General features: G+C 41.5%; 1 protein-coding gene across 2 annotated transcripts in view; it reads left to right on the forward strand.

Annotated features, from left to right (window-relative positions):
* Positions 1–18,159, forward strand: part of ankrd11 (ankyrin repeat domain 11) — a 177,379-nt gene that overhangs the window by 44,422 nt on the left and 114,798 nt on the right. Inside the window, exon 1 of one of the 2 annotated variants that reach the window (XM_036584433.1) lies at positions 1,948–2,009. The exons of the other annotated variant lie outside the window; for it this stretch is intronic. The gene's annotated coding sequence lies outside the window, so the exon portion shown is untranslated. Of the gene's footprint in view, positions 1–1,947; positions 2,010–18,159 lie in introns of those variants that run through there. 2 annotated transcript variants of the gene reach the window in all.

Raw genomic sequence — 18,159 nt, forward strand, 5'->3', positions numbered from 1 at the left:
TGAAAATAGCTGCTTATGTCATTGCGATTGTCTGATGGCTATTTTAGCTAATACAAGGTAACGTTTGAGGTAAGCTCGTGGATGACCTGATGAAACCTTGTGCTGAAGCGTGTATACTAGCATATTGTAATTTAGATCTTTTTCTCCTGGTTTTGTTGGACTAAATCTTCGTCGTAACCCTAAATGGATTTTGGATCATCTTTGAAACTCTGTACTGTTAGCATATTGTAGGATAGTTCTGGTCAATACATCGTCTGTACTGGCATACCATGGCATTGCCATGCCGTGATACCTGGCTTTTCTGGTTTAGCTGTAGTCTTAGTGATGTTTTTGTGGGTAATTAGCATTACATGAATGATATAATAGATAATGCCCAATAATAGCAGAATTCGTGTTGCCTGGCACTTCGTACAATTTTGCACATTTTGCTAATACATTGAAATTCTGGATGCCGGGATGCCATGTAATTTACTGCATGCTGTAGAAAAAAATTGTGGGGTTGCTTTTAGTGAAGTTGTGATTTCTCTCTGGTTAAGGTTTTCAAAACTGTGGAAGGGACCTTTCGGGGGAGTTTTAAGAGACGAAAATGGAAACAAAATAGTCCAATCAAACAGAGTAGTATTCATGATAAATGTATTAATGCAGACTTGGGTATCGTCCGATTTTGTAATACATTTAGAAAATATTGTGGTATTAATATTATCAATATAGCCTCGCCCAGTATAAGAATCAGCTGTATTTCACCTAATACCTTAACCCAGGGGTGCACAGCTCCGGTCCTGGAGGGCTGATGTCCAACGCAATTTGATTTCCCTGCTCAAACACACCTGATTCAACTCTTCTGTTAGTCCCCAGGTTTGGTGGGTGTGTTTGAGTAGGGAAACTACATATCTGTGCTCAACACCAGCTCTCCAGGACCGAAGTTGTGCACCCCTGCCTTAAAAAACTCCAGGCCAGTTAGCTGAGAAGTACAACAACTACAACGCTAAAGTTTTATCCAGCAGAAAATATAAAATATCACTCTTAAAGTATCTACCAGGGTTGAAGAGCAAGTCAGAGGAATGCAGCTTTGCGCACTGCTCTTTGTTGTGCCTTGGATACCCCTCTCGCTGTTGTGTTGAGGTGTAGCGTGTAGGAGTGGACGATAGCAGAGGCATGCAGCCACAGTGTTCCCAGCTCAAGGGCCCCTGAAAATACCCCCCCGAAGAACCCCTGCGCTGAGAGTGAAGAGAAGCGAGTCCGGCCTGACCTCCCACCAGGCCTTAAAGCAGCGCTTAGGCCAAAACTTGCTGCACAGTTTTCCCTCTTACTGCGAATGTAGTTGGTCAGCCAAGACATGTTTGGTGTGTGAGGTTTGCTTCTTTAGAGCCGCTTGCTGGAATCAAACAAGCTGCAGGCCTGTGCCATCATTTTACTGATAACAGTATGTCACACAGTGAGAAACCACATAAGCAAGTCTATTTGAGATTACTTAATTAATGTGGTTTGAGGCAAGCGTGCAAGGATTTAGGCAAGCAGCTAGCGCCATGCTAGTTGCTGGGGTATAGGCTTCCATTACTTGTACTTAGCCTTGTAGCTAAGCAGATGTCAGACAGTAAACAAGCCTAGGTTGATTGAATACGTTTGGTGTGGGGAGGGAGTATGTTCGGTGTGTGGGGGATAAACTATCACTTTAAATGTGACCTTTTGGATAGAAATTCACTGCTGAATTATGATTTTAAAGTTTTAACGTCTCTGCTTGGCTCAGCCTCACCTGGCAACGGCACTACAGGCTGGAACAGGAGAATACAGTAAGCCGAACCTGTGGAGGGAAAGAAGATCCTCCACACCAGATCACGTTAGGAATGTGAAACGGTAGCATCCGGGGAACTAATCTCTCTGTTTTTCTGTTTCCTCTTGTTTTTCTTTTCCTGCAGGATTCCTTGGACTTCACTGCGACAGCCCCGCTTTCTCTTTTTTAACCCCCCCTGGATTTTAACCATTCGCCCCTGAAGACAGCCATGGAATCGGTAAATATCTTCTCCTTTTCTCAATACATCCTGTCCTGGACTGCTGGGTTTTATTTTGCTGTTTTGCCAGTCCTCTCTCTGTGGCAGCAGAAGCCACATTGGTCTCCGTTCAGGGCTTTTATTGCTGTCTCTGTCTGAAGTAATCTGATTTGTCCACACACAAGTCCTTTTTGGAGCTCTTTAGTGTGAATGACGTTTGTCTGGTCTCGGTCTTCGTGGTCAGAAAGTGTGAATATAGGTTGAGCGCGCATGTGCGCGTGCTAGTACGAACAGGCAGGTCTAAAGCGGTGGAATGTGTGAGTTAAGAGCAGGGCTTATGCATGTCCAGGCCCTGCATGGTCTGTCCCTTTGTTGAGGTTCTTTGTTTTTGAGCTGGTGTGCTAGTGCATGGATTTTGGAGAGCAATGTTTTGAAAAAGTGGGTCAGCTCTTGCTCTGCCTCTAATGAAGAGTCCCCCTCCGGTGCGTGTGCGACGGCTGTTCCTGCATCAGTAGGCAGTGGCAGCCCAGGCCTCTGTACACGCACTCCTGTTTCTCTGGTCTACACACAGCTTTTAGTGCACGATTCTGCACCAGGCATTTTATCTGCAGTAGAGCGGTGTGTGTTGTGGAATTCCAGGCTATGTAGTATCTAGACATGTGCTGATTTACAGTAACACGGTATTTAAGGACACACAGTATTACCAATATTGCTGCGCTGTCCTCTGTTTCACCAGAGGTTTTTTAGAATAGCTGTGCTTTGAGAAGCTTCCACTACGCCTTCACATTGTGATCTCATGCTTTATTTGATGTTTGTACAGCTGTTTTACTGTGTTATTGGTCTGAGCACCTTGTTTCAGCGCTATCCTTTCATACTGGGCTATAGAGAGAGCAGTGGTTCTCAAACCGGTCCTTGTACATGTTTGTTTTTTTTTCTTTTTACAAAGGCACAAATCCTCAGTGTATAACCACCAATGCATTATTGCTGTGAAACAGTGACATTCAGAACGCTACATGTCTGTACATGTCATCTTGGAGGCCTGTCACAGTTATTACTTGATCGTCTGATCGCAGTTATTGAAGCTGCAGTTATTTTCCATAGTTGTTAGTTTTCACAATTGAATGTTTACATCATAATAAACAGAATTGGAACTGGGCGCATTTTCATCTGTTGATTTAAGGTAAATGTGTGTTAATAAAACGCATAAAAAAAGAATATTTATTGAGACATATACTAAAACAGTACATACTAAGATCTTAATGGTGCTTAAACATCTTTAGGGGGCAGTGGTGAGCGATGTTTGTTTATTTGATGTTTGAAGTATCGCGATCCAGTATGCGAGATCCAATTTGGCTACTTCAGGCTTATATAACTAATACTTGTTAGTATTAAGCGATTGTTAATTGCAGATATTTATCCGGCAATTAAACGTCAGCCAAAATTTCAGTGATTGCGACAGGCCTTGTAGTTTGTTGCCCTTATTTCTTTTTTAAAATGCCCACACTTTCACTGTGTGGTTACTGATTTGAACCCTGAACTATCCTCAACACGGTCGAGTACCTTTTTGTCTGTTTCCCATAAACAGTAAACACAACACTCACCACAATAGAGACGCCTCACGTTCTGGTTTACTGTTTCTTCTGCATTCGTTGTCACAGTCTGAGATTCTGGTTGCTAGTGGTTGTGGAAATGATGGTTGTTTGACTTGAGTGGTGATTCTATGACGGTTTGACCAATCAGTGTTCTGCATCTTTTTTAGCTCCGCCCACACATCCTGTTTCAGTTCTCCACCAGCAAGGATAACCAGATTCCCAGTGGCACAGGTGCTCACTGGTGTGTGTCTGGGTGTGTCTGTTGTATATCTGGGCTAAATCTGATGCCGCTCACTTCATGTGCTTATTTGATTGACAGACCCTCTGAAATTATATATTTTTTTCTTCCAAACTTGGCAGGCTAGCAAAGTATACGTCTTGGCTAGGGCTAACACTGCTTCCTATGGGTGCTTGTTTGAGGAATGCTCAACTGCATTGATTTTTGGAAAGTTATAGTCGATTATTATTAATTATAAAATGTATTTTAAAATGTAAAAACACAAGAAAAAATGTATATTGTTATGGTCTGTATCCCACTGGTGTGTAAATGGCTCTTCCAGTCACATTTGCCTGCTTATCTTTTAAAAATTTATTCTGTTTTGTACCAAAATAGTCGAATCCTGTTTGAAAAAATTGAGATCCAAAAGTATTGTGAACTAATCGTCGTTTTGACATCAGAGATGTACACTTATTTCCACTGTATACCAGTCGAAAAATGCGGGAAGATATTTTAGTACAGTTTCTTTTCCCTACGTTCTCTCTCATCAGTAGTTCCCTCCATCTTCTTCCCTGGCTGTGCATTTTCGCCTTGGGCTTTACTGCTACAGGAGCTGCTGCTGTTTACCTCTGAAATCAGACCATATCTGCTTACCGTCAGTGGAAACCAAGGAGACTGATCACAAAGCTCATTACTCCGGCAGGGGTGGGTGGGGGTGTGCGTGTGTGTGTGTGTGTGTGTGTGTGTGTGTGTGTGTGTGTGTGTGTTTTCGCTTTGCCTTCCCCACCACACATCCACACACACACAAACACACACACCCCTCCAATCTCCTCCTCTTCATGTGATGCCAGTCACATGGTTTCCAGGCAGCAGTACAGTAAATCAGAATCAGATTTTATTTTTAACCGCTCTAAATCCTCCCCTTTGCTGATGGGTAGCAGAGGTGCCTGCACACCTCTCTCTCCCTCTCTCTCTCTCTCTCTCTCTCTCTCTCTGTGTGCGTGCATATATATATATATATATGTGTGTGTGTGTGTGTGTGTGTGTGTGTATGTAGAGAGAGAGATAGATATGTGTATGTCTCTCTCTACAGCTCTCTCTTTTCCTCCCTGTTCCTTTTTCTTCCTCTCTCTCTTCCTCCCATCTCTGTCTGCCCCTCCCGTTTCTTTTTCTTTTTCTTTCCTTCCCTCTCCTTCCTAATTCTTTCTCTTTTTTTCCTCCTCACCTTTTTTCTTTCTCTCACTCTCTCTCCCCCACCCTCCATCCTCTTTCTTTTTTTTTCCTCTTTTCCTCCCTCTCTCTTTTCCTACTCTCCAGCAGGTCTGATATGTGCAGTGTTATCTGTTGGCTGGTACTGAGGCCGTTCTGTCAGTGGTTGCAGATGAAAGGAAAACCTTCTCCTGTGATCACTCTCTCTGCACCACTTTGCCTCTGCTCATTACAAGCATGTTTCTCTCCCTCTCTCGCCCTCTCTCCCTCGCTCTCTCTCGTCCTCGTCGCTCTTTCCAGAACAGGGCCGGTCCCACAACAGGATTAGTCTGCAGCGCTCCGAATGAGGAAGTGGTCCCTGCCAGTCATATTACATAAGTCTCATAGCACGGCTTGAGACAACTATAGGGGCTTTGTTCCTCACCCTCCCCCTTCCCCCCTCCCCCCAACCACGCTGCCTCCCCTTCTGGTGGGCCACATGGTAATGCTGTATTGAAAGAGTCTGTGTTCCAAACAGGCCTGGCTCTGTGGTGAGACAGCAGAAAACCTCGCATCATTACCCTGCAAAATGGCATCTCGCTCCTGTCTTCAGTGCTCGAGTGCAAGAATGAGGAAAAAGAGCGGGAATGTTCGTTTCGCCAGATCCGATTTTACGATTTTTACAGGTTGTTTTGGGACAGGCCGCGTGATTTTGGTAAACGAATTGGTACCGTAGACTCAGCAGATGCGTATAGTTTCCATATTAGTGTTGTATTGACAATAGAATTTGACGCAGAGTTTGATGCAGAAAGACCAGCCGATTGACCTGTCCATGCCTCAGACGTGTTCTTTTGTAGCAGCTGTTGCCAGATCGGACAAGCTTAACAGACTTTATTGTGCATTATTCATTTTCAGATGTTTATTTTAAATGTGTTGGGTCACAATGTTAGATCATAGTCATTATAGTCAGTCCAGCCTGCTTAGTTTCAGTTACCTGCAACAGCATAGTCCAGCTCAGTAGCTTTGCATTTTAAGCTAGAAACTCACTAGAAATTCACTTCGTTGCTTTCTGCTGTTTTCTGAAAAGCTTGTCCAACTTCAAAAGTAGCTGCAAACAAACATGTTTGTTAGTTGACCATGGATGTGGTAAATATATAGTATCGTAATAGTAATATAGTATCGTAATAATAACATATAGTATCGTAATAGTGATATATAGTATCGTAATAGTGATATATAGTATCATAATAGTAATATAGTATCGTAATAATAATATATAGTATCGTAATAATAACATATAGTATCATAATAGTAATATAGTATCGTAATAGTAATATAGTATCGTAATAGTAATATATAGTATCGTAATAATAACATATAGTATCGTAATAGTGATATAGTATCATAATAGTAATATATAATATCGCAGTAGTAGTATATAGTAAAGTAATAGTAATATATAGTAAAGTAACAGTAATATATACCGTAATAAGACCATTTTAATGATGGAGAATACTTATCATGACTTGTTTTTTTTCGAGGTTTGACAAAAAGGGCATATTAAAAAAAACCACATTTTAAAAAAAATGTGAAAAAAAGATAAAAAAAAATACTATCAGAAACTCAGTAATTAATTGTAATACTGCAATGCTTTTAGCTAAAGAACTACAGTAAACCCAGTTAAACAAATACAACAAGCATACTGTGACAATTTATCACAATAATGATATCTTATTGCCCACTTAGGTCAAATTGACTCATGTTGTGGGTGGATGGAGAAAGGAGCAGCGCACAGAATGCATGTTTTCTTACCAGTTAATCTTGAAACACAGTTTCACAGGGGTTGTTTTACCATTGCAGTGCTACCAAATATGTTTACTTTATTTCTTCATTTTAATCTAAACTTAGCTCAGAATTTCCATATCTGTGTGTGTGTGTGTGTGTGTGTGTGTGTGTGTGTGTGTGTGTGTTTCATGTCTGGCCATTCTGGTGCTTACATAAGCAGAAGTGGACGGTAAAAGAGGACCCTCGCTGCATAATTCAGGTGATTCACTGCAAGGCAGTAAGATGGTGGCTGAGCAGGGGGACCATTTTAAAGCTGGCACTGTTGCCAGGCGCTCGCGAGTTGTTAAAAGCCTGGCACCAGAGAATCAGCTCTTAAGATCGTAATCCAAAAGAATGCTGTCACTATTCCATTCATCACTCTGGCAGCTGATTGGCTACAATACAACTTATTCCCCCAACAACCCTCCAAAGTCACCTTTCCCCACCAAGTAATGGCACACAAAGCTGTGGACACGAGCTGTTTTCGGTTTTTAGAGGGTGTGGATATGGGTGAAAAGTAGGGACAGCAAATTTTAGCTGAAGATATTTTTGGTGGGTCCACCTCTCTATGCTTATCGAGAAGCATTCTGAAAAGCAGCCACGTTTTTCACCGTACGTTAAGATTAGCAGGCGGTCAGATCAGTCATTTATTATCACAGTAGGCAATTCCATACCGCAGTTTAACGACGCAGCAAACGACAAGTCAGGCTGCAATTTTCCCGACTTTATGCGGATAATTTAATAATTTAAAGCTAATCTAAGTTGTTGGCCTAGACCAGTCGTAGACACAGGGTCCGAGGTGCCTAGCCTCTCGTCTCCGAACTTTTATTTTCCTGTTCCCAATAGTATCGTGCAAAAAATGGAAGAGAAATTCATAGACATGTGAATGTACACCGATCAGGCATAACATTATGACCACCTCCTAGTTTCTACACTCATTGTCCATTTTATCAGCTCCACTTACTATATAGGTGCACTTTGTAGTTCTACAGTTACAGACTGTAGTCCATCTGTTTCTCTGATACTTTGTTAGCCCCCTTTTACCCTGTTCTTCAGTGGTCAGGACCCCCATGGACCCTCACAGAGCAGGTACTATTTGGGTGGTGGATCATTCTCAGCACTGCAGTAACGCTGACGTGGTGGTGGTGTGTTAGTGTGTGTTGTGCTGGTCTGAGTGGATCAGACACGGCCCTTGAACACCCACAAGAGATGAACTTGAGCAGACGTTAGCAACTGGCCTGCTAATCTGAGTGTTCGGTTAGGTGTGTAACGATATGCATCTTTTCAAGTTGGTACGATTTTTGGATTCTGAGGTCAATATTAGATTCTTGGAAATCCGAAAAAAGTGACGTATAAAATTTGAAGTTACTTCCGGGGTAAAAACCTAGTCGTTTAAGCATGGATGCATGTGTTGCTTAAGCCCCGCCCCTCCTTACCCTCTCTTCTCTATTTGTTGACAGTGGTTTTTCGTGTAGTACAGCAGATGAGAGAGTCTTTGAAAACCCCAAGCGGTGTATTAACTACAGCTTTAAGTATTTTGATTTTTTTCGATACCGCATTGAAATCGTTACACCTTTTTGAAAGACACATTAGCAAATCAAAAAGGTTAGTCTACTATTTTGACCATAATAATTTACCAGATCTGCATATGCTTTCTGTTTTCCTTCCAAGCAAAGAACAGAATGTATCTGTTAGTTAGCGTGAGATGTTCAGCTTGCATCAGAAGGAATGTGCTGTCAGTAAGATGAAGCTCATTCTCATGCTCTGTTCCAGCTTTTGGCCGTGTGCCGCTGACAAGCCGGCATTTGTCCTTACTCTGCTCTCCTCCTACACATGGGAAGGGAGGGGGAGGCACTCAGACATAACCTCTCCAAGACCGTGGTGGCCTCACTGACGGACGCCCAGTGCCGTATTAGAGCGCTTAGAAGGTCAGAGGATTTGTACAGAACGTCTGAATGTTGTATGCTTACAGTTCTAAGTGGTAGCACCGGTCCTTACAATCTAAACTAATGCAGCAGCACACAGTGAAGTTCTGTTTGCTAAGATTTTATTATTTAACGATAGCAAAGGGAGTTATTTTACCCACTGTGGGTTAAACTGGTAGATTTTTGTGTCAGATAAGGATACTTAAGTAAAGCCTCACAGCCAGCAGTAGATGGTGAGTGGTGGACTTTTTTATCTTCTGCCCAAGGCTTTTTTTGGTAGTGCACAGTGGAGTAAATTTGAAAACAGTATTATTTAGAAATAGCAAAGGGAACTATTTCATTTGCTGCAGTTTAAACTAGATGATTTAACTATGCCAGATGGGGTGGAGGCTTGAATGATGGAGGCTGCTACTTTAGATGGGCTGAGCTAGCACTAGAGCTAACCGTTGTAATGTTAGGTTTTAGGCGATACCTTGGCGTCTTCTACAGAATCTTTTCTCCTCAGAAAATATGCCAACATTTTGGATAATGTTAGCACTAAAACAGACACATTTTAATTGATTTTGGTCTTAACTAACGCAGCCTTGACAACCTGCTCACGTTTTGTAGTAGCAACGTAAAAGAGTGTTTGTTATTCCAGCACTGCAGCTAGCAGGACGAAGCCTCGTGGGGCCAGACGCGATCTAGTAATGAGATCGTTTGGGGACAACCATCAGAAATTTTGGGCTGAATGTAGGTGGTAGATTTATTAGGGTGGAAACAAACTGAGTGGGAGATTTTTAAACCAGTCCAATGCCTTGTGAAGGCGGCGCTCAAGGGAGGGGACGGTGGTAGGCTAGTCGACACCGTCCAATGACTAACAGTCCTGTTTTTAGCCTCTGGATATTATGTGAGTTAGGAAGGTAACTTCTTATTTTTTATGTGTTTATTTTTGTTGTGTTCTGATTTACTAAATGACAGTCATGCAATGAATTGAACGTGTGAATTAAGACGAATTTTCACACAGTATGTTTTTATGGGGATGAGCGTTATCAATAATATCAGTATCTGCAGACATCTTAACAGATGATTAGATTTGACTGATAATTAAGAGGTTTGACATTTATTTTTACTCCAGACGAACTAAACGTTTAGGCGACGCTGGACTTCTAAACTAAAATGTCCCCAGTTGTAACCCAATGGAAATAAATGTTATATTACTCTGTAATATTATTCAGACATACATAGTCCCAGTTTCTGTGTTTTATAAATGTATGAGCGCTGCCAGATATGAAAAGTATCATGAAAAATACATGAAAAATATCAAATACGTAGACTCAGTGTTCATATTGATCCCAAACACCTTTAACTGTAGAACCCCAGCTCAGTGTGCAGCACATCTGGAGCAGAAAGGGTTGTTTTTTTAAGACTTTTGCTGGATTTCACATCATATGGGGCTGTGTTTTTTGTCCTCGGTCTAAATTTGGAATCCACCTTACAGGGCTTGTTGTCATTTGCCTCGAGCTTCTCTTTCTCTTTCTCTGTGCAGACACCTAGTTAGAGCTTGATTTGTTATGTTAATGCGTGGTGACTCATCGCCGTGTGCACAAGCTGCATGCTTCTGTGTCATGGTGGTGAAAGCTTGTTTGCTCTGTCAGAGTCACACCACTGAGGAATTTTTAGGAACTTTCCCTCAGAGTTATTGGGCCATCTACGTCTTCCCGCTGGTCACTGCCACTGTACCGCCGCGTCGCTGCGTAGCTTCAGGGAATAAAAAGAACTCAAAGTCACCAGTTGGTTTACAGGAGGCCCAGTAAACCATGAAACCCTCTGGAACAAATTAGAGTTTTTGTTCTAAACTAACTTAAAAGGAGCCCTCCCACGGCGCTTCATGGTAGCTATGGCTTTTGCGTGCTGGTTTGGCGTGTATAGCTCTCTGGCACAGTGATTAAAGAACATGTAGAGCTTTGGAGACATTGCATTGTTTTTCATAGGCGCCCTTTCAACTCGATCTGCATGCAGTAATTGGATTCTTTGTAAACGCACTGCGTTTTATCCGTTCCTCGACAATAGAACGGAAGGAGTTCTTCTGCCTTTGCTGATCCTGACAAATGTCAGATGGCTGATGCTAGTGCTGCATATCGAAGAGGGGAAAAATAATAATAAAAATCAGGTACAGCACTGCTGTCTGCTGCATGTTTGATGACGGCGATAAAAACGAAGAGCTGATAAATTGCAGTTTGTGCCTTTTTCACCCAATTATTCATCATGGTCTTCACAATAGTCCAGACTGGAGGCCAGCTGAGCTCTTCTGGTGCTGTGAATATGAATCATAGACGCTCTATATATGCAAATGAATAGGTCTGTCTGTGCTGGGGCTGTGTTGCAGATATATTTTGAATGGAATGGGAAGAACACACTGGAAAAAAGGATATCTTTGCCAGTGAAAACATCTTAAATGTAGGTAATGTTATTGCTGTTGTATCAAAGCCTCCTGTCGCCACCTATTTCCATTTTTAATTATTTGTTTTTTTAAATATAATATGCAAATTTGTTTACTTGCATTATAAGTTAAGGACTTTCTGTTTTTTCCTTTTCCTGGACGTTTATCGTTTTGGAGATTTGTTAAACAGCAACAGAATCTAATATTATGAGAGTGTAGACAAAGTAATTGCCAGTGAAATAAGTTTCACTAGAGAAAATGACAAAAAAAACAAGTAAAAATGTATAGAATTAATCTAAATTCTGCTTATATTCTTACAGCAGTATCATATTGAGATCAGATATGTTGCCTACATGTAAGATGTTCATTTGCCATGTCAGTTATTTGCAGTGCACTGCTTGGCCAGTGTTTCTCACCCCTCTCCGCCATCCCCCACTCGCTCTCCTCCTTTTCATTCCAGTGTGACATTTGGGTTTTTCCCCTGGCTCTTTCCTCTCCCTCTCTTTCCCCTGTCCCTCAACCCCCCCCCCCTTTCCTCTCCCTCTCTTTCTCCCCTCTCTCTTTCTCTCCCTCTCTCTTTCCTGGCTGTGTCTGTATCATGATGACTGTGCTGTTTTCAGTGTCTCTGCAGCTGAGATTGTAAACGTAGCATTTGATCGCAGGGAAATTTTTACAGGGCTTTCAAAACCTGACCTTCTGCGCAGACACATGCCTATAACGCTGTCACTCTGACCACGAAAATCAGGCAATCCGGAATAATGGTCATATTTAAGGTGAGGAGATGTTGCACGTTATTGCATTAAACGATCTCCTGGCTTATCGGGGAGCTTAGATAGTAGCGGAGGCCTATTTTAGGGAGATGCCGCTTATTAAGGGGTTGAATGAGATGAGTGCTCATTCCCTCGTCTCCGGTTTCTGACCATAATGGCCGCAATAATGGCCCTGTTTTTGATTGTTTGTGTCAGCCAGGCTCCGGTTTCAGGAAACTGTGCACTTAACATTTTTTCCAGTAATCTGAAGTCCCATGAAAGGGCCGGGAGTCGTGTTCACCAGGTCTGTAACACGAGGGCCGAGCCCACCGGCAACCCTAACCCACCAAGGCCTGTTTCGGCTGGTCCCTCTGCCACCCCACCAGCCAGAGCGCTGTGACCTTGGTATCGAGTGTCCCTTGCCTGGTAGCAAGCCAATAGCACTCCTGGGATAGCGTGTCCTTGTTCCTGACCCCATGGCGTGTTCACATACTGCTAGCTCCTCTCATTAGAGGTTCTGACCTTCGTTTCTACCATAATTCAGTGGTAAAACTTGGAATTGAGAGAGAGCTGGGTGTAGAGGTGGGAGTCATTAGAAGCCCCATGATACTAATATTATGATACTTGCACCACGATACAATTTTACTTTGAATTTTAAAGATTTGTGAAATGATAAGTATTGAAGTATAACATGATTTATTGCTTTTGAAGCAAATTTGAATTGTCGAGTGCGCAAGGCAACATTTTAACGTTTGATTACATTATCTGGACCGACTTCGTAGTAATGGGTGAATGTAACGTTAGGAGTCCAGCCCAAGATCTCCTATTGTAGCTGAGGTATTCCTGCCTGAGCAGGGGATTGAACCCTGCTCTCCTGTAGGCAGGGGTTGAAATCAAGGGTGTTAGAGAGTTTGTCGCCCTCTTGCTGCACTGTCTCTACTCTTCTGGGAAGGCTTTACACTAGATGTTGGAACATAGCTGTGAGGATTTGATTGAGCGTTAGTGAGGTCAGGTACTGATGTTAGATGATCAGTTCTGGATCCCTCCAACTCATCCTAAAGGTATTGGATGGAGATCCAGTACTCTAGAGAACGCAGTTCCACTGCTCCACAGCCCAATGCTGGGGGGGTTATATCTCTTCCAACGCTTGGCATTGGGCATGGTGACCTTAGGCTCCTATGCAGTTATGCCAGAATGTCCTGTTACATATAAACAGTGTTGAATGTGATGTGAAGCAGGACGTGGCTCTCTGTCTCCTAGGAATGACACAGGCTCTCAACGACCCGGACCAGGACCTTCAGACTGACCTGTTTTGGCCAGTGTGTGTCTGGGAGGATTAAATAAATGGTTCTTTCTCTTATGTGCTCTTTGTGCAGTGAATGACATGAGTCTTGTTTGCTTTATTTCTTGATCTGCGTCATTTCATCAGGTGCTTAGAAGACTGAATTGAAGTCATTGTGATGAATGCATTGGAAATGTTGTCTGTTTCATAAACGTGGACTTGCGACACAGGTCAGATCCACTGCCCTGCTTGGCTCTTTGTTTATTGGACCGAGTTGCTGCTGGCTTGTCTTAATTATTTATGCCTGTATGTTTGTCTCTGCGTCAGCTGTGCAAGTTGCAAGTGAAGTTGCGTTGTTCTGCTGCTTGGCCAGCACGAGTTTGGTGTTCCTGTAGAATTGTTAGATGTTTCTCTCTTTTCCATAGCCATGACTTTTCATTTAGGGTATGTATGAATCATGTAGGGCAGTAACAAAGTGATAGATGAACGATAAATAATAAATGGAAGTTGCCTTCTTGATTAATAGAGTTTGCGTGAGAAGTCATGTTTTGGATTCTGCTGCACTCACAGTATGATATACGGGTCATTCTACAGAAACGTCCACTTTTCTGTCTCTCCATTAGGACATTTTTAATGAAAAATCCATTTTACTAAACGGCTGCTACATAACATCAAACCACATGTTGTCAATCATGGAATATCCACTAAAATATGTAATTTAATCCATTTGTATTCTATTTTTTCACAACTACCTCAGAATAAAGTCGGTCACACCAGTGACTTCAGCTAAAAGCTTCATATGAAATCATGAGCTAAATGAGAAAATCTCTGATAACTGAAAGACACAGTGGACTCACCATGAGCTTTTCTTCATAGATCCTCAGAAAACAGGTAAAAGGAAGTCGTGATGTCATCAGTGTGACTTTTATTTTAAAATAAGAGATTTTTTGTTATGCGGTAACACCAGTGACTCGACTCCCGGGGACAACTTTCATTATATATTTTATAATATTTATTTGGCATTTGTTTTCTTCATGTCATTTAATTTATATCTTCCATAGTCATGTATAGATTATTGCAGTTAGATTTGCATTTTTTTTTTCTTCTTCAAAATATGACACTCAGTCTTCACACGTGACTGTGAGGGCGAGCTCTTCTGCGGTGCCTGGAATTCTATATAATTGATTTAAAAACAAATATTGAGGCTCAAAAAGGTGTAACTGTTAAAATAACGTTGTTTTATTTAAAAATATGAACAAATTGTCTAACATGTTTTTAAGTGTAATATATCTGTAAACGCTAGGGACACAAAAATGGACATTTCTGTAGAATAAACCTCGCAGTTCAGAACTTGCGGTTCTTGTATCTTTTTCGTCTTTACACTGCTAACAGTCTTTGTGAGCATAAAGAAGCGCCTTTTTGTTGACACTGTGGTGAGCTGAGCCGAGATGCACTCAGGAGGGTTATGCAGGCTGGAAGCCTCATCTGATCCAGGTGTTCCTCCATTACTGGGCTCTGAGAGACAGCAGCCGCTGCATGTGGGCCATTTCTGTGCGCCCCCCTCCCCGCTGCTGGCTTTGAAAGCCTCCAGCTGGCCGGCTGGATCCAGCACAGAATGGGTCTGGGCTTGTATAACTGCAGAGGAGAATTCATGCTTGGAATTGTGGGTTTTTTCCCCCCTTTCTTCCCGTTCCCTTTCATTTTCACTCTTGCTGCTTTTCTTGTTTTTTCTTTTTTTTTTCCCCCTATGTTTTATATACAAACAAAACATGTATTTTTAGATCATTTAAAGGCATTGTTTGGCTTATGTTATCTAAATTCTTAATTGGCTGATCTTTTTTGCTGTGTACTGAAGTTTTTAGGGGTGAAAGTGCTTTGCCCCTGGATATTTTCAACGCGGTTTTAGTACATGAAGTGTTTTGCTTTTAGCATGATTTCTGACAATGATTGTGTGGTGTAGTGGTGCTCTAACTGTGTTTACACAAGGCACTCCAAGGCTTAAGAGCAGTTAGATGTGTGAGGTATACAGATAAAGAGAATACCAGTATAATGGCGTCCCATTAGATGATTTTTACCATATTGTGGAAACAGTCAGGCCAAAAACGGTCAGTCACAACCCGGAACCTAGCCCAGCGTGGTTTGACTTTATCGGTTTTGAGTTTAAACAACAAAAAATATCAGAAATGTTATGTCATTACTATTATATATAGGATATCATTCTTGTTTGAAGATTGGAATACATCATATATAGATATAACTTCATGAAATTAACAGTTCAGTTCAATAAGATATATATATATATATATATACACACACACACACACACACACACACACACAACACACATATGCGTGCTGTTATCAGAAGAAAACCTTGTATCTCTTTGACGTTTTACATTGTGTGTATTTTTCATGATGGAAGGACTAAAAGAAATGAGACAAATATGTATGTATTTATATATGTGTGTGTGTGTGTGTGTATATGTATGTATGTATATATATATGTATATATATATATATATATGTGTGTGTATATATATATATATATATATATGTATGTATGTATATATATATATATATATATATATATATGTATATATATATATATATATATATATGTATATATATGTGTGTATATATGTATATATGTGTATGTATGTGTATGTATGTATGTATATATATATGTATGTATATATATATATATATGTATGTATATATATGTGTATGTATGTATATATGTATGTATATACATATGTATGTATGTATGTATGTATATATATATATATATATATATATATATATATATATATATATGTATATATATACACATTAGTTTTTGCACCCCTGATATGTTTGTGTTCATATTGCCCAGCCCTAATAGCAGGGCAGGTTGCTGGGATTCGCTTAGGCAGTTTTACATGGACGCCTTCAGAAAAGAGCGAGATGGTTTGGAAATGGTGATTGGTCAGCTGCAGAGAGAGGTATAGAGAGAAGAGAGCGAAAGAGCAAGGCGGAGGGAGAAAGTCACAGTGCCACTCTTGTGTGTCCGTTTTCTCTGCCGGAGCCAAGCAGGGGCCAGCAGCCAGCCAGGAGAACAGACGAGGCGGCAGATGGGGCCTCCTTAGACTTAACCCTTCCCACGCCACACATGCCCTGTCTGTCCAGCCAAGCACGCTCTGGCCACCATCTTGCTCCTCCTCCTTCATGCTATCTTCCCATCCACCCAAACTCTCCTCATGAGCACACAGGCTCTCTGATTAGCCACAGGCCATCAGGGGGGACATATGGTCACCTCCAAGAGGGGAAGTCCAATGTCTTCCCCTTCATCTTGTCTTTGCCTCATGCTTTCTTGCGTTTTATGTTAGTGATGTCTAGTTAAGGGGCCAATATCATGGTAAACCACATTTACTCGCTTTATTTTTTTTAAAAAGGGGGTTGATGTAGTATGTGAACATTTATTAGTTTCAAAACTTAATTCGCTTCCCAGATCATGTGATAACTGTGCGAAAACAGCCTGTTTGGAATTCCTTGTTTTTGTGATGTCACGAAAACCAACGTATTTACATCCTGTTATATAGCCTCCTCAGTTTAGATCTGCTCATTAAGGTTGAAGTTGAGCCCAGACTAATCAGATCAGAGTTAATTTACATGCCATTCTTGAAGGCACAGTAAGAACAGCCTGTTTGGTTCAGAAAAGGTAAAGAAAGGTTAGAAAACGGTCATTAAAATGAATAATGGCTGTTCTTGGTGCATAAACCCACACACATCTTACAAGTGGACCTCAAGGAATAAAATAACGTACAAAGATGATGTTGAATATGACCCAGTCAAAGCAACACACTGTGCTCCTGCCACACCCTGTGATGGCAAAACTGGCAACAAGCCATCTTGGTCAGGTGACAGTGTATCTGCAAACTGGAAGGCACCATCTTTCACTGAATAAATAAAGCTTTCACCAGTGAACACCTTCAGTGTGCATCGTGATGTTGGGTTTTCTTTAACCATTTACGGCTGGAATACTGGCTCCATTGTCCGTATTCAGCTCTTTCCTGGGAGCGTGTTCACCAGGCTCCTTGTTAAACACCGATCAATCCCTCTCTGAGCAAACTTTATGGATGCTTCCCCCGTCTCCCTTCTGCCGCAGCACTTAAAATAGAAGCCCCTTTGGGAGGATCAATACAGACTCCGGGGGGTAATTGATGAGGGGGTTGTGGACCCTCTGGTGACCTGGTTCAGTGTGTGTGGATCTGTGGAGACCTGAAAGTGTGAGATTCCTTCAAAATCCCAGAATTGGGAAGACTTCTGTTTTCGCAAGTTCTCAATTATGTATGTAGTCATTTTGTTCACTCTTCGTAATTTCCAGTCTTACAGCTGTAACTGTTTCTGTGGTTTTCTGTACCAAACACCGGTCATGTTACATTTGTATGACCGTTTTCCAACCTTTAATTATGTCGTCTAATTAAATATGCTGTTTTGGTTACAGTGCCTTCAAAAATAGTGCCTAAACGAGCTCTGTTCTGATTGGCTGCGCTCTTTTACGTCTCATTCAAAAATCACACTTCTTATAACTTCAGTTTTAATGGGCAAAACAAAGCTGCTACAGGCTGTAGAGACCTATAGGTGTGTGTATATGTTGGTTTTAGAGATCACAAAAACAGCCATTTCCAGACGGGCTGCTTTTGCGGCTTAGTATTCATATATGAACCGTATAGAGTTCAAACTGAACTGTACATTTTAGAAGCTAAATGTTTACAAACTAGATCAAAATTCCTTTTTGGGGGAAAAAAAAAAGTGGGAAATTTGGTTTTCCATGATGTAGGCCCCATTTGCCTTTTATTGTGCTAGTGGTATCCGAGCTCCCAGCCATTCCTAAGGTTGCCATTCCAAACTGCTTTTGTGTTTTTTTCCCTTCGTGTTTAGTCTTGCACACCCCCACCCCCCCCTTGAGTCTCTTAAGAATAAGGCAAAGTTCT

This window comes from Colossoma macropomum, unplaced genomic scaffold, assembly GCF_904425465.1.
Source record: "Colossoma macropomum unplaced genomic scaffold, Colossoma_macropomum, whole genome shotgun sequence".
NCBI lineage: Eukaryota > Metazoa > Chordata > Actinopteri > Characiformes > Serrasalmidae > Colossoma > Colossoma macropomum.